The sequence below is a fragment of the Trichoplusia ni genome, chromosome 14 (assembly GCF_003590095.1).
Source record: "Trichoplusia ni isolate ovarian cell line Hi5 chromosome 14, tn1, whole genome shotgun sequence".
Lineage (NCBI taxonomy): Eukaryota > Metazoa > Arthropoda > Insecta > Lepidoptera > Noctuidae > Trichoplusia > Trichoplusia ni.
This window is the reverse complement of record NC_039491.1, coordinates 8,129,917-8,145,324: the sequence shown is the minus strand read 5'-3', so window position 1 is coordinate 8,145,324 and position 15,408 is coordinate 8,129,917. Positions and strand designations below refer to the sequence as shown.

Sequence of the window (15,408 nt, the reverse complement as noted above, 5' to 3'; positions counted from 1 at the left end):
CATAGAATACAGTATAGTAATAGCGTGTGATGTATTAAGATTGTGGTTAAAGAAACTAACCCGTTCTAATATGTAATTCAATCGAAGCTTTTGAAGTGATATTTGTCATTAATTTGTTTTAAGTTGGATAAGTTATTTTAAGGCTCCATTCCCAAAGCGTAATAATGGAATCTTATGACTAAGGCCATCATCTGTCTGCCTCTCTTCTGAAAATCTGCTTTTTTAAATCTATTTATACAAAACAGGGCTAGTTTTAAATTAATAGTTACATGATTTATCAGCATCCAGATAATCATACAGATGATTTTTTATATTACAAACCAAACGAGATTAATGTATGTAGAGTCGCTCCTACACTAGCCACAAAATAATCTGCTCAAATTTTTCTGAAGAAGTGTTTATTCTTGGCAATCCATCCATCATATTTGTAGAGCAAGTATGAACAAACCTTTGCTATCTGAATAAGTATTTAAAATTAAATCATAAGTAAGGTCTCAGTCTACTTGACAGCTCTACACGAGTTCAAAGGCACTGTCTGTAAGCATTGATAAAGGATGCGGGCAAATTAAATAAATCAAGCCCAATTTACCCACGTTTTAATCAAGACTTGGGAAATTAACTTTTTGACTGAGAATATAATTAGTCCCGTCACCTATGATCCGAGGGATTTACATTTCACGATTACACAATATAAGTTAAAGCTACCGTTTTCAGGATTGAAATGAGCCTGCGTATTTTTGGAACTTACTTGTAATTTGTATTTAATTCAGACAGCCAGAGTAGTAAGTTAAATAATATATGTATAATTCCTACTCATGCTAATGCGGATATAAAATGCTATCGGTGCGCGGATTTTGTCTGAACAATGTTACCAAATAAAAACACTAGCTGACTACACACTTCCCCCAATATTAAGTTCCTTTGGTATTGTGTGTGAAATGTGGAAATTACATTCTCAGTCTGCTTACCCGTTCTTCGAACACTGGCGTTAAATATTTTATGAGCTCAACTTTGTAACGTTAGCCGGCTCGGTATAGAACAAAGCTTCGATTGTCGTAACCATATCACATGCATGCCTCATGTTCTTAAACTAAAATTAAATTCCCTCGATTTTCAAAGTTCTATAAACAAGGATTCTTCCGAAACACACGACCGGGCTATACAATATTCGAAAACTTGGCGTTTGAGCATGTGTGAGTAACACGACTTCTGAAATTTGTCAAAGACCATGCTACCGTTGTGAACTGAGTGGAAATTCCTATGTTTCAAACTCGAGCAAGCATAATCAACCGCACGCACGTCGCACCTACGTCAAGCTATTGACAAGGCCGACGGTTTGGAATGTTTTACCACATAATATTAATTGACTTGAGATATGTACGGTTATGCCAAACTTGTGCTCTGTAGCGTATGTAGGTGAACTGGCCTTGATATTTACTCATGTGAATAATTTCAGCAGAGAAACCCACTAAAACTTACGAGATCATTGTCACCTAGAAAAAGGACTGCATATGTTTGACCCAATAATTCAGGCATTCCCATAGAGATACCCATGCAGATAGCGAAATACTACTGATTAAAATATTCAAGGAAGAGAGAAATTCATACATACAGATAATGTCGTATTTCAGAAATATAGGTACGTATACCATAAATTTAATCCTAAGAAAATAATTTTCCCTCGAAAAAACCATGTGAATCAAAATAATCGGTAAACAAAACACACAGTAAAGTATCAATCCATTATCTACAGACCTAATGAATATTTTGTTATTATTCTATTACAATTTAGCAAGGGTCTTCTTTTCGTGAAATCTGGGCAACTTTTATGAAGATTAAGGATTTTTTTATATATTCGAAGCAGATGCTTCTTCTTATCCAATTTTCTGATATTTGGAATGAGTTGAGGTTATTGTTGATTTCTTCAAACTTGGCATTTCAGCCAATTATCCTTCTTACTCGATTTAGAGTACCAGATTTTTTATTAAACCAACCAAACCTAAACTTCTGAAACCTTGCGTTGTATCAAAATTGTGGTTTCTTTTGAATGGAAGTGTAACTTAATAACAAATTCCTTTACACTTAAAGTAAGCCACATTTTAAACAAACATTAAGATCATCTAAATTAATAATGTGGATCCAAAACGTATTATTCGATGTGCGTTCAAGTATTCTCTTTCATCAAAGCCACCTGACTTCTGTTGTCATGTTAAGACGGCCTACCCTTCTTGCTACGTTCCTGTATAATCGGATTACCTCACTCCGGGATATTAGAGTTCTACACCGGGGAAATATGTCTAAACACTACAATCTGCCGGTGCAACGCTGGCGTAGGTGTGGGGAACCAGCGATATAAATTCGAGCTGCCTTTGAAGCTTGTCATAACTGTTATGTTTTCGTTTCAATGCAGGTCTTGTGTTGAGTGATTGAATTGTTTTGATTGCGGAATCTTATTTTTATTCGTCGATTGTTAACGTTTTTTTTTATATATAATTAGAAATGAGGTTTCAGGTCTCTCTCCTTTTTGGTGTTTGTATTTTTATTTTGTGAAGCTTTTGAATTTGAATTTAGAATATCGATTGCAGCTTTTTAAAAATGTTTTGTTCTATCATGGTTTTTTTACGTTATTCAGAATTCTGTTTCAAACATCGAACTCAAAAGTTTAGTTTTTAGTACAGGCACTAAACAGAAAAAAGTGTGTGATCATGAAATCCTCAAGGTCGCTAACAAATCTGTTCCGCAAGTAACAATAAAGGAAAGACTGAGCTTGTCCAGTCCATTAGACCAATTTCAATGTCATCCATCAATTAAAACTGAAAGTGGGATGACAGCGTCGTAGATGGATGGAAATGCATTGATCTAGTAGGATTGTGTGGTAATACCTGCGTATTTACTTAATGCGCAAAACTTATAGTTAACGTAGCCTAATCTGATTTACGCACACAAACATTTTTGAAAAAACATAGTGTTTGTTTCATATCGCCTTCGATTTACTGTTTTGGTATTAGATGTACTAGGTTTGATCTGTGTTTGAAAAACTAAAACACCCATCTGTGGTTTTTTTTCTAACCTTCATGAGTACAAAGACAACAATTTTCATTTCATAAACTGCAAGTGAAAAAATGGCAATATCTTGAATAACGTTAAGAGACCTTTAATTATAAAAGTAAAAATTTAAACCACAAAAATTAAGATAATGTTATTTACCATCTTTCTTTGTTCAAAAAACCGCTACAGTAAAACAAATTTTCCCTTGTATCATGACAGGAGAAACCGTTGAAATTTCACATGTACAAACAAACAGTCGAAACGAATACCTGCGGGCCATATAAATATTTGTTTTACGAGGGGATCGAACATGCAACCCTTTGGGCACAAAGTTAAGCTTATGGCCTCTGTCGGGCGAATTCGGATGGACTGGTAACCACCGAATCGATCAGTAACAAAACTACATAATGCACTCAACAGAGGCAAAAAGAGTGAATTTATTGTAAAAATTAAATGAATGCGGTTAAATAATAAACTTTACAACCTTTTTATAGCACATCAATTCATCTTATTTAAGTTAAACCTTATAATAACTACAAGCTTAAGATTGACTCAAGGCCACAAAATCTAAAACAACAGAAAACGGACCATAAGAATCCCGAAGCATTGTACTTAAATATTCTATTTAAAACTACCCCATGCATGTCAAGGTATTCCAATTGAAAAGGCGCCGTCGCAACCGTTGTGAATTTTTGCTAGGCTACATAAACTTGGCGTTGCATCTCTTTACAGAGTCTCAGGGTTCTTTTATGAAGCGAGATACACCCTGAATGACATGAGTCGTGCGACTCACGAAGCAATTAAAACTTGCAAGCATGTACGTGTACAAACGTAATTAGTGTTGTGACTATATCAGCTCAAATGTTTTGACAACACTATTTTGGAGGGTTGATTGATAGCCTGTATCTAGGTTGTCGGATGTTGATGACAGCTCAGTACTTGTTATTCGATATGTATTGAGTTAATTAGGTAACTGATACTGTTGCAATGATGGATACTGGATAGTATTATTTAAGAAATATCAAATAAATTTGACGAAAAATATCAAAAAACACATGAGTTTTAAGGGGGAAAATCTTTTTCTTGATCTTGAACTCGGTGAAATCCATGATTTTTATAATGACTGTGTTTATGAAATACGATTTCAACAACGCATAAATCCGCCCGAAATATACGTTTTCAACCAGCATTTGAGAAACAGGGCAAAACGATGTAAAGTATCATTCTAACATTTGGAAGAGCCACTCGTGATACTCCGAAACTTTCCAACGAAGTTTGTAACAATATTTCGATGACTTGTAATAAGTTTTAAACATATTATCTTGAGCAAAATATGCTTGGAGAGATTTACTTACCAAGAAAGAGACTTGGTCGGGGTCGCCCACTCCATTTCGTTGGGACAATATTTAGTTATATATATTAAGACAATTCAGAACCGTTAGTTCTAAATCACATCATTAGGAATATTGCATAGATTTTTTATTTTTATTTTTTCTGAATTCAGTTTATATCCTAGCCTTTCCTTAACTATGCTGGGGTCGGCTTCCAGTCTAACCGTATGCAGCTAAGTACCAGTGTTTTACTAGGAGCGACTGCTTATGTGACCTTCTCAACCCAGTACCCGTCAACACTATACCTCCAGGTCAGACTGGTTGTCAGACTTTCTAGATTCTGACGTGCCTTCCGAAACACGGAAGAACTCGTTATGATATGACTATTATGGTAACTCATCCACTGACCGACCGTATCAAGCGTAGCTTAATCTGTGAACAATAAGCTTGTGCAGTTGTAGTTTAGCTACGAGCTCTTCGAATTTCGGTAACCGTTTATCAGCTTCTATACCAAATAAACATACACCTTAATATACTTGAAAGAGCTACACATGTAGGTACCAACAGCGATTCTAGAGACGCAAGCATGCCAACAATTTGTCTCTGGCATCCACTCCATATGAAGACCCCGTTTACATACAACATTACTACGTCATATTCACAGATATTCTAGCATCAGTCTTATGTTTGATCTCCCTTTGGTTGTTTAGCATTGGACTAAGGGAGTGAGGAAATTCGGGGTATTTCAGTTTGCATCTAGCCTGCATTCCTATTTTGAGAGCTTTTGTGAAGTAAGCAACCAAGTAGAAATTTCAGGCTTTAGGTAGTAATTGACCCAATACAGCTAACTATAGCTAATAATAACTGTCGCATCTGTTGTCATTTCATCATCAATTTATTTAAAAGTTAGAAATATTAAAATCACCGAAGATGATGAAATGTATGGTAGAGGGTGCTAGTTACATCACTTGCTAGAAAAAAGCGCATTGGAAAACGTCATAGGAGGTATTATTTCACTGTAAGCCATTCATTTCATATTTTTATTGGATGCTTATGATCCAATATTTTTTGGAAATTTGCCTGACAGACTAAACAAATGTTTAGCCTATTCCCCATTAAATATTATGGAGTCACGCCCCTGCTACTGACCTAATTATATCAGAATTCTTGGTCCAGATTGACTGCAGCCTCCATAATTCGGTCAAAAGGATGTCTTTATTACGATTCATTATTCATGGAGTACGCGATACAATCTCGCAGTTATCGTTCATAAGACCCCCCAGGTACGAATATCAGTAAATTATTAACAGCGAACAAGTCATTATGTTCGCCCGTCATTGCCGGTCTCGTTCGCAATTAAGTGTGGGGACATACAAGCACGGACATGGACAGTTACCAAGCAATAATACCGCATTTATTAACTTTTCAAATGATGAGTTTTTGGACTGTCTAAAGGCAACATATGAATTTTGCTCTAAATGTTTCGTGCAGTCACAAAAACTAGTTGAAGTTGTTATGTCAATCAACAGTCAAATTTTCTTTTGGGTTAAAGTTCATGAAATCATATAGTTCTTTTCAAAACCATTTGAAATCAAAAAACTTTTATACAGATTTTATCTTTCCAATAAACCATACCATACCAATAAAAAACAAAAAGCAACTGTATCAAGTAAAACAGGCGTATACCTAACAATATCCACTGAGGCTCACCCCTTACGACCTGCACATTTGACTGGGGTCTGAAACCGAAACCGGACAGCGCTCACTGCAGCCGTGGAAAGACAAACACTAACGAACTATTCCAATATTGTTGAACGCTATACAACGGCCTCTCGCGATATGGTCCAACGAGCTCGCAATAAATAATATACGACTATACGCAGGTATATAATTGCTACGTTCACGTCCTGAGGCGTGAACCAAAACAACGTTTTAACGAATATTTTATCCGTGTTTGTTTTCGCCGTATATTGCAGGGCTGTTAACAAAATCACGGTACTGTGAACATCGTTCGTTCGATCGCGGTTAGATGTTCGGCAGCGGCTGTATGTTGGATGGGCTCCTGCTGTACGTAGATCGGAAATAGGTTATGCTGACAGCTTTATCAGAGTTACGCTTGCCATCACTAATGCCTAGCTGGGGATGTTTTTGAGGAATTAATTCAACCGCTTTAATAATTGAAGTCTGTTTAGGGCTGGTGGAAATGATGCGATTCTAGAAGCTCTTCAAACATGTTTTTCTCCACCCTCATTTCATTGGAAGTCCCTAATGGGAACAAAGGCCAGATGATTATTGTTAATGTAAATTTTAAATTCATATACTGTTATATCTAAAATTCTACTTTACGTTTTACCAGTCAAACAAACTGAACAAAAGTTTCGGTACTTAATACATTATTGGATCATAAATTGAATCTACAAATCAGCAAAGAAAGTCCAGTGAACAAAATAATATCTAAGCAAAAGTATTTATTTTAATATTAATACAACACACGCGATAGTCAGTCTTATCAATACCAGATTCCTTTAAACAACCTTTGGAATATTTGGATAGACAAGAAAATAAATACACAATCGTAACAAAATACATTTATTATGTACTTACTCGTCTTTATTTTCTCAGAAATCATATTTTAAGGATCAAAGGTCTATCAATCAAAAGATACTGAGTCATTTCTGATATTGTGTTGTAAATTGTTGATACTTCTGAAGCCATTAAGGTTGTCACAACGACTTGCTTACAATTTACGGATTGAATAAAAACATAAACATCTTATGGTATTTCTTATTGTAATGTCTTAACTGTGGGGATATATCTTGTATACATAGGCAATAATATGTTTTTGACAAAAAAAACGTAAGACGACGACTTCAAATAACATTTAAAACATCTCACGTTGTTAAGTTTTTACTATTTCTTTAGCCCTTAGTTGCAATCGGGTCGGTTTCTAGCTCTACCCTTTAGCATTAATAACCACGTTCATTAGCACAAATAATAAGCTTATCAGAGATGTCATCTATTTACCTAGCTCTAGGTATCATCTTTGACTATGTAATCTAATATTCAGATAATACCCGCACAGAATTGAATCAGGCGGAAATTCAAGATATCAATATGTTGATACGTGCAATACGAAGTGATATTGCTAGTTAAATGTCAAACTAGCTCAAACAGAAACAGTTTTCCTGTAAGTCATTAGCAAGTTCTGGGAAAAGGCTTTGTGTTTTGATAGTAACTATCGTGAGAATGATTCATTATTAAATATTGTAACGGTTTACTCACGCGTATTTATCGGGGTAGCCCGACTAGTTTCGGACCCAACCGAAGTCGAACTCTTCGACTCGCGATCCCGCCGCGTCTGCTCATGATTAAGGACTCCGGTTGGGTCCGAAACTAGTCGGGCTACCCCGATAAATACGCGTGAATAAACCGTTACAACATTAATAAGAAAAGGCCTTGTGTTATATATTATAGGTGAAGGATTACCTTGAAAACCATGCTGGATTTTAAACATGGTAGGTACCTTGTCGTAACAAAGCTAATAACTTGTTTCTCAGAAAAGTAAAACAACTAAATAAACATTACCTAATTACTTGCACTACATAATAATACGGTCTTTCACAATATTACACAATTATTTATTTCAGACAGTAACGATGAATAAATATTTTACAATACAAACATAAAACCGGTCAAAAGTTTCCCTACAAATGAACTAAAGATGAACAAATAGGTTTTAATTTATGAATATAACAACCGTCGCTTAAACCAGTTTTGAAAATTTTGTATCTAGCTGTCACCTGTCATGAAATAACTCTGGTGACATAAGAAACAGAGAGAATAAGGTTCCATACAACTAAAATTACTACACATAGTACTAAATAGATAAAAAATGAACTTCAAAAGATTAGTCTCTCTATGTTGAGAGAGGTAAAAGATTTCCATTTACTTTTAATCATAAATCGGAAATTAACATCAGAAAAACATACCGCGGGCTCCCAGCATCAAAAGTAAATTGTCATTTAGATAACACAGTGGTATCTGAGAGTTCGTTTAAAAGACGATGCCTCTGTATTAGAGGATTATTAACTTTAATTGGTTTCAGACCTCCGACTCAAGTAGCGATCATTGTAAGCTTTTCTTGCTTTCAAACTGTTTGCCTACTTCACAAGCCTATCAGAATATTTTAATTAAAAGAAAGTTATAACCGAAATTCAGCTGATATTCTTATATGATTCAGTATTTTCGTATAAATACATCAAATTATTCTAATATCCATTTAAATAGATTGTTGGAGAGAAAACGATCACTACGCAAACTGGGCGTGTTATGCCTGTTAAATAAATTAAGCAGCATTTATTCGATCGTGTAAGCGAGACACTGATGTATCGCCATCTCGCTCCCACAACAGCAATAGACTCACCTTAAGATTCCATTGTACAGGTACTGATTGCTTCGGTATATTTAATTAATGAAGCTTGACAAGATTACGTGTAAAGTACAATATTAATAAAACAGAGCATTATTATACGTTTACGTAAGTTTTATTCAATGCTGGGAAATTTTAATCACATTGAAGTTTGAATCCCCTTTACAAGGCCGAAGTTTGAAGAAGTATTAAGGGCTATCGGTACTAGAATCTGAAGACCTCTTTTCAATAAGGTATAAACCTACATTTATGTGTAACAATTTTGGAATTGAGGAAAATAATTTATCTAACTATCGATCGCGTGAGTAAAACGATTCATCTTTTACGTATGAATAAAAATACTAAAGAAATACAAAAAAAAACAATTGGAGTTTTAATGACTGGTTTAAAAAATATAGGTCGCGTCATTTGCGTGCGTTAAAAAAGTCGCAAGATAAAAACTATTGTATATTAAATTATGTATAAAATAGAAATCTCTAGAATAAGCATTCTTTATTTTACAATATACCACGTTAGTTATCTCGTGGTGTTTTAAAAGTAATTCCTACATCATTTAGATGAAGAAACTAACTAATATGCCACTCCTCGAGACATGAAACGATTAATACACAAATTTCATACAATTTCCTGCATGAGATCATTTCAAATTTAAATCAAACGGGTCACGTACACATTTCAACCTAACCCCTAATAAATGTAAGCAATAAATGATCAATCTGCTTACAAACAGCTCAATTGCCAAAATTAACGTTTTTAGAAAGGTCCTTCGCAAAATATTCCGCCCTAATTGGATATCAAATTGTGAATAGGTCCACAAATTACTGATACGATTTGCCATCACAAATACAAATATAACGATACCAACCGTTCTTGTGATCTAGAACGTATGCAAAACGATTTCTTATAACGTTCTTTTTTCTTTTCAGATTTCTTTCCAAGGACCGCAGTGAAAAGGACTTACCTAACATGTAAGTGTAAACACACTTTATTTAGACTAATTAGACTAAAACGTAGCTATGGGTTAGATAGAGCTATTAACTGGCTGAGGTACAAAAATAAACACCCCTTTAATATTACATAATTGCCCTCGCAATCTCCCATATTGCTTAATAGACAAAATAGCGATCACCAAAACACGGACAAATTGATACAAACATTTACGAGTTTTTGAACCGAAATCAATTATATTTTTAATAAAACCCTTACTTTACCCGTATAATACACCAGTCATGCATAAAAGTGATAGCTCGTTTGCCGTATTTTTATTCGAGTTTTATCACGAACTGAACACGAGATATTCGAATAAATTTGCATACATACGATGGACACTCGAGTAATCCCTATCTATGTGTCTCTTTATGCCGTGTAACGGTTCTCTAGAAACAATTCAAAGGATAAATTGGTAAATTTTATATGAAATACAACACTGTCACGTCATATGTCACACGGAAATATTAATGTAAGCCGCAACAAGGATTAAAACGGTCCGAAGTGGAGCAGTATTTCACTTTCCGAGCGAAACGCTACTCGTAAACTTTTCAATGTCTAGTAAGGTGCAAATAACCGAATAACATTCGTATTAATGTAGTTATAAATGGTAATACATTAGGCGTTTGCATTTACTATTAAAACGTTGTTTATCGCTTTTCGTTGCAATTTATTGGGATCAGTTTGCTATGATAATATACGTAACCTTGACCTGTAGAAAAAGTGACATTAATTCGAAGCTAACGCTATTGAATCGCTCCAATGAGTTAAAGTCTATATTGGGCTCACAAATAACAGTCATGTCACTTGTCAAAAAGAAATGCTATCCCTTACAATTTAAAGTTTTATATTCCTTTTCGATTTCAAAGCGATGTCTAATTGCCCAGTTCTTCTTATCAAGCTTCGATCCAAATTAACTGCAACATCCTAATACTTCTCAGAAGTTCTAATCCTCAAGGGTCATCCTATACAGATACAACAGTTGGTATCGTACAATAATTACCTCAAGCACGTACCTACACGGACGGCCGGGGGCAACCTAATCACAAGACAAACGACAATGGAGCCCACTTAAGCTGATCCGTCCACGCAAGATTATCTGTTCGAGCGTCTGTTGTTAGTGCAGTAGACACACGGACGGATAATCCGTATTATTATAATACGGATATAGACATTATCAAGAAATATACGAGTTAGAAGAATCTTAATTGATTGTTTCTGGTCTCTCGTAACGGTAGAAGTGGATAAGTGCCCTGAGTATCATAAATGAAATGCCTGTAGGAATATGTTAGATGAATAAAAAAAGTTTCAAACCGAGTCTAAGACTACGAAAATTAAATATGAAACTACGTTTAGCAAGTAATCTAGGTTACCAGCGAATTTTCAAATACATGTTCGCTTTCAGCTCAAAATTGTTTACCACAAACATTTAAATCCAAAAAAAATAACTCTCCGTCCGCATGTAGGTAAATTCCCACCTTTTTTCAATATTTCGTATCACCTTTCCAATACCCGACCATCGACAACCAAACTCAAATATCCAGTGTCGCCATCATTAAAATTAAACGCCGCGGTAAGGGCAGCTCCGGGCTTCGCTGTCGCGTCATGCGAGTATTCCGTTGTTAATAAATTGTCGGTCACAGCGACCGTTGTCAGGACATTATGTGTTCCACTGACGCGCTTTTGATCCATTACTTTTCATATTTCATACGTAACGATCTATCACCAATATTCACGTTTAGTTTCATCAGTTAAATTGTATGCCAGCCAATCCAATAGGTTTGTTTGGAGCGATTAATGTTCAAATTTCTTGAAAAATCAAGTCGTCTGATTTCAATTCTTCTTGAAGGTTCAAAAATTATTGACATGATTACGAGTATGTGCATCAATATTTATGAGATGATACAGTAGAGTAAAAATAGGTACCTATCTACTGTAATTCACAGGTTATAATCCGTTGATTGCAAAACATCGAAAACTTTAGACAGGCACCAAGAGAGAAAATACCTACTTACAAAGGTACCTACTAAAGTTTTGCATTAATTATATAAGAATGTCTGAATTGCTAAGACCACACAAACCTATCCCCTTTTACTGTTAACGAGAAGTACGTATGTAAGAAGTAGGTATTCGGAGGTTAAACTAAAAAACCTCTAATATAAAAGCACATAATTATTGATTAATATTTACTAACATACGATAACTAATATGTCTCTAAATCCTGCTGAGCAAAGACCTTTTCCATTGACAAGCAACGAGTTTTGATCACATTTTCCCGGGGTTGACGATACCGACAAAGAATCATTTTCACAAGATTAAAATTTTTAAAACATATTCTAATATCTTAACATTGTTTAGAAACAATCTAATAGACACGATAAATAAAAAGTTTCGTTGCATTTCTTTTCAACAAATGATCATGGCCACAAAAGCAAAGAAGTCATTAAACATATTTTTTTTTCTTCTTACATTATAAGGAGGCTGCACAAACGTTCAGTGAAATCCCGCCAAGCGCGGCACGGCGTAGCGAAGCGCGTAGTGCCGAAGCGTTCGTTAGGTGCAGCACTACGCTATACCTACGCTTGTCATCCAACAGTGTACAAACAAGGGATAAAGCAGTCCATTAGTGTTGGAATCTTCTCAACAGTTTATTTTTTTGCTCCTTTTTAATATTTATTCTCAAGGAAGTTGGAAGCAAGATGTTCGTAACAACCGATTAGAAAGATTCGTCGTGCTCACGTAATGTGCTTGTAATTAACTTTAATTAATTTAAATTACTTATTGATGAAAATCATTAGTACTTTAATGACCAGTGGGATTAAAGTAATTTTATTAATGTTTTTTAATCCTTTTGTAACCTTTTAAAATTTTAAACATCTATAATTATTATCAAAATCCTTATAAGTGGTGAAGATAAATAAAATCTACCATAGTTGAAGGATATTCCAGAACCCTTAGGCTGTTAACAAAACAAGACTCTCATTATCCTAAACAATAGGTAGATGTACCAATAACATGTAATGTAATTATTTGTTGGAAAATATATCTTATTTCCCACTTTACCTAGAAATCGGTATGATAACAAAATCTACTTAAATAAAATGTAGATTTTTTGCTTATAGTTACCATTATAAAAACGTACTACTTAGCACCTAACTAGGTACATACTTGCTTTGGTCCAAATCCAAAAACTTTAGTAATAGGGTTGTACCGAGGTAAATAATTATTTACTAAATAAAGACGCGACGTAAAAAAAAAAATTTTTTTTTTTTTAAATAAGACACTTCCTAAAAACTTATCCAAAATCATATCGTGTTTAAAGTGTACATGTTTTACATGAAGAATTTAAAGATAAAGCCTCTGGTTTAGGAATGAAATAGGTAGATACTATTTTCACCAACAATTAACAAGTATTTAAAGCTCGTGATTCCGCGAGCACTTAATAACCTGGAATAAAACGTTAATTACGTATCTGAGCCTTTTCTAGTCATCTGAGGGGTTCGCATTCTCTTCACTATTTTATCGTGGAAATAATCACATTTTCCACAGACAATTCACTGAAATGTATATAGGGACATAATAAAAAGAAAACCTCATTAGTTTATTATGTTTTGAATACAGAAAGTTTATACGAAAGACTGAAGTACATAAAGATCATTCAAAAAGACTAAAATTGATTATCGAATGTTTTATGAACAAGATTTTTACACATAGTGTTGTGATACCATTTTCTAACTATTACCGAATCGAAAATCAGGGCTCTTTTATCTTAATTATTATCTACTAAGAATTACTAAATAATAATTAATGTAAATGTAATAAATATTTAAATGTTCAATTACCATGAGATAATTGACGTAAGTATATCTGGCTAATAAATTAGATTATCATTTATCGATTTACATAATAAACCCCAAACATTATCGTATTTTTATAATTTTGAGAAGTATTTTACTTGATTTCAAAATAGGTACGATAAATTTAATAAACTCTGGCATTGTCATACAGCCAGGTGAAAAAATAAACGACCTTTACCAAACAACCGAGGTTTTTTTCAGCCCGAGGCGAATTTCAATTAAAAGCTTTTCAATTTTACTCTTTCACGATTCGCAGAACTCTCAAGTGTTGTACACAGCTCTAGAAATGGAGGATATTTCTACGCTTTTGTTCTTCTCGAAAATTTTTATTCGTAATTGCTTTTTTATTTCGGTAACTGTTACATTATTATCGTAACGTAAAATATTATTGAAAGCCCATCAGAAATATAGGTATATAGGCAGCTAAAGTAAAGTTTACGATAGTCATTATCACTATTTTTTTATAAACGTGATATTTTACTTACTTATCTAGATACCTACTTGATAAGTCTAATGTGAATGAAAAAAGGCGTTGTTGCGTTGATGGTTTTTATTTTACGAGTCGAGTAATCATAAAGTACCTGCAAACGACAAGAGTAAATAAATGTAGATAGATAGAAAATCCTCCCTACATCCAGTCAGTTTGTTACCGAGTAAAGTTAGATGTATTTATGTGCAGTTTACCTCAGAAAATATCCCGACGGCCGACAATAAACGGCGAACGAATTTGCATGGGACAAAGCATTCAACTTCAATATTGGCGTGCGGGGACCAAGTGGCTTTTTTATAAAAGTTTCTGCAAGTCGTAGGTGTTGAATTTTTAACAGTGTTTTTAAATCTTGCTGGAAAAGAAAAGTCGATGGTCGTGTGTGCGTGCTCTGCAATGCAATTACAAGTTTAAGAAATACCGATTTCAGTAATATTTTAATTAAGAATTAGTAATTATTTTAGCGACAAAGCGCAATTCATCATAATATACTCTAAAATCATTTAAAAGAAATCATAGCGAGGTGCGATAGTAATTTGCTCGAATGGCAAAAACATCGATAAAAGTATTATATTACCGCTACGGTTTCAGTACGCAAACGTCTTGACAAGTCGCTTGCTTTCGCCCGACTACTTTATTTACTAACTTGCAGCATTTTCTCTTTTTATTAGGTGTAGGATCGTGTATAGGGGCACTAAAACCTGCTTTACCGACGAATACTCAGCTGTCAAAAATGGTTACCACAGCTGCCAGCAGGGGCGCTGTAGGCAGCTTTCCCCTCTATTCTCTATTGTTTATGACAATTATTACAAGCTTCACACCGACGCGTCACCGTCGGGTTTTATTTTAATTTTATAATTATAAGTGACAAAGAAAATTGTGATAAGTGTGATTTTTATACACATCTTGGTGATAATATTAGTGATAAGATTTGTTAAGTTATTGTTGCAACGTGGAAAACAAACGAGGTAAGAAAGTTGTTGAAAGTCGGCTGTCGGGAGAATTGTTTGGGATTAGTGGGATCGATAACCTGGTCGGCTAGCCATGAGGCGCGACGCTGAGGTTATGTCGCGAGCCGCGAACAGGTATCGGAGTTCAAGTAACGGTCCCTCCGTCCGGAGCGGGCCGACTCGCGTTACAGCCGCAGAATCCGGTCGTACCTAAGACCAGTTAGTTCATAATAGCGTCTAGATCCTCATTTGCCGTCCTCATTCCGTTACGCTTGCCATCGACTGTCACTGTAAATAAATATTCGGTAATCGGCTTCGC

The 15,408-nt window shown here is 34.8% G+C and overlaps 1 protein-coding gene across 8 annotated transcripts in view; it reads left to right on the top strand.

Moving 5' to 3' along the window:
- Positions 1-15,408, top strand: part of LOC113500475 (poly(rC)-binding protein 3) — a 172,659-nt gene that overhangs the window by 138,425 nt on the left and 18,826 nt on the right. For 3 of the 8 annotated variants that reach the window (XM_026881293.1, XM_026881292.1, XM_026881291.1), the window contains exon 1: positions 14,923-15,107. The gene's annotated coding sequence lies outside the window, so the exon portion shown is untranslated. Of the gene's footprint in view, positions 1-9,734; positions 9,777-14,914; positions 15,108-15,408 lie in introns of those variants that run through there. The other 5 variants (XM_026881295.1, XM_026881294.1, XM_026881288.1 and 2 more) reach the window with 4 other exon arrangements.